The 1,121-nt window shown below is 63.5% G+C and overlaps 1 protein-coding gene across 1 annotated transcript in view; it reads right to left on the bottom strand.

The window, feature by feature from the left end:
- Window positions 1–1,121, bottom strand: part of LOC102367837 (inversin-like) — a 108,822-nt gene that overhangs the window by 394 nt on the left and 107,307 nt on the right. The gene's annotated exons all lie outside the window — the stretch shown is intronic.

Here is a 1,121-nt window from a genome sequence, read left to right on the forward strand (position 1 = left end):
CCGGGTGGGCAAAATATGCCCCCTGAGAGATTTTGTCCAGCCTGTGGCGGGTCCCTTGGTCTTGCCCAGGCCAGGTGCAGGGGACAGCCCTGACCATGGCATTTACAGCTGGTCTCATTACCCCCAGGCATACAGTGGGCCTGAGATGGTGCAGCTGCTGGACTCGCTTCCCAGCAGCCCCAGTGGCAGCAGTTTCTACAGCTGCCACTGCTGCTGGACCCAGCCCCACTACCTGGCCACCTTGGCCTATCTGCCCCACACCCACCACTGGAGGTGGGACCTATGCAGGGTTCTGTGGGCAGGGACATGTGGGGAGCGAATTGCAGCTCTGTCTCGAGCCCTGGCCCTATGCTGTCACTGCCCTAAGATCCTGGACCTGGTCCCAGAAGCAGCTCCCTGCTTGCTCGCAGCCTCCTCCCACATGCCTGACCACGCAACCTGCCCGCATGGGTCCCAGCCAGTGTCCATGGAGATCCCAGGATTGCTGGGTGGTGATAGTGAAGAGCCAGGGCCCAAAGCAGAGCTATGATCTACTCCCCACATGCTCCTGCCTGTGGAAGCCATGCCTGCAATGGATTGTGGCTCTGCCCCAGGCCCTGGCCCTGCGTTGTCATCACCCCACAATCCCAGTCCTAGCCCTACCTGCTCGCCCATTCTGCTCCCAGATGCCACTCCATGACCTTTGCTTCCATGACCCTTTCCTTGTCTGTGCAGCTGCTAGGCTGACTGCAGAGCAGAACCACTTAAGGAGTTTAGGTGAGCTGTTGTGCGGGGGGAGGGAAGAAAAGGGGGGCAGGGCCAATGTTCCCTCTAAGGAGTAGTGGTCCGTGAGCGCGCCGCCTCAGTCCATGACCGCGCCGCCTCGGTCCATGAGTGCGCCACCTCTGTCCAGCGTGGGACACTTACCGAAGGGGGCTGAGGGCTGGGGGCTGAAGGCTGGGGCCTAGAGGCCGGGGGCTGGAGCCAAGAGGTTGGGGGCTGGAGGCTGGGGGTCAGAGGCCGGAGACTGGAGCCGAGAGGCTGGGGGCTGGAGGCTGGGGCCAGGGCCTGGAGGCTGGAACAGGGGGCTGGAGGCTGGGGCTGGAGCTGGGGGCTGAAGGCTGGGGCCAGGGGCTGGAGCT

Source organism: Alligator sinensis, unplaced genomic scaffold (genome assembly GCF_000455745.1).
Source record: "Alligator sinensis unplaced genomic scaffold, ASM45574v1 scaffold1590_1, whole genome shotgun sequence".
In the NCBI taxonomy this organism is placed as follows: Eukaryota; Metazoa; Chordata; order Crocodylia; family Alligatoridae; genus Alligator; species Alligator sinensis.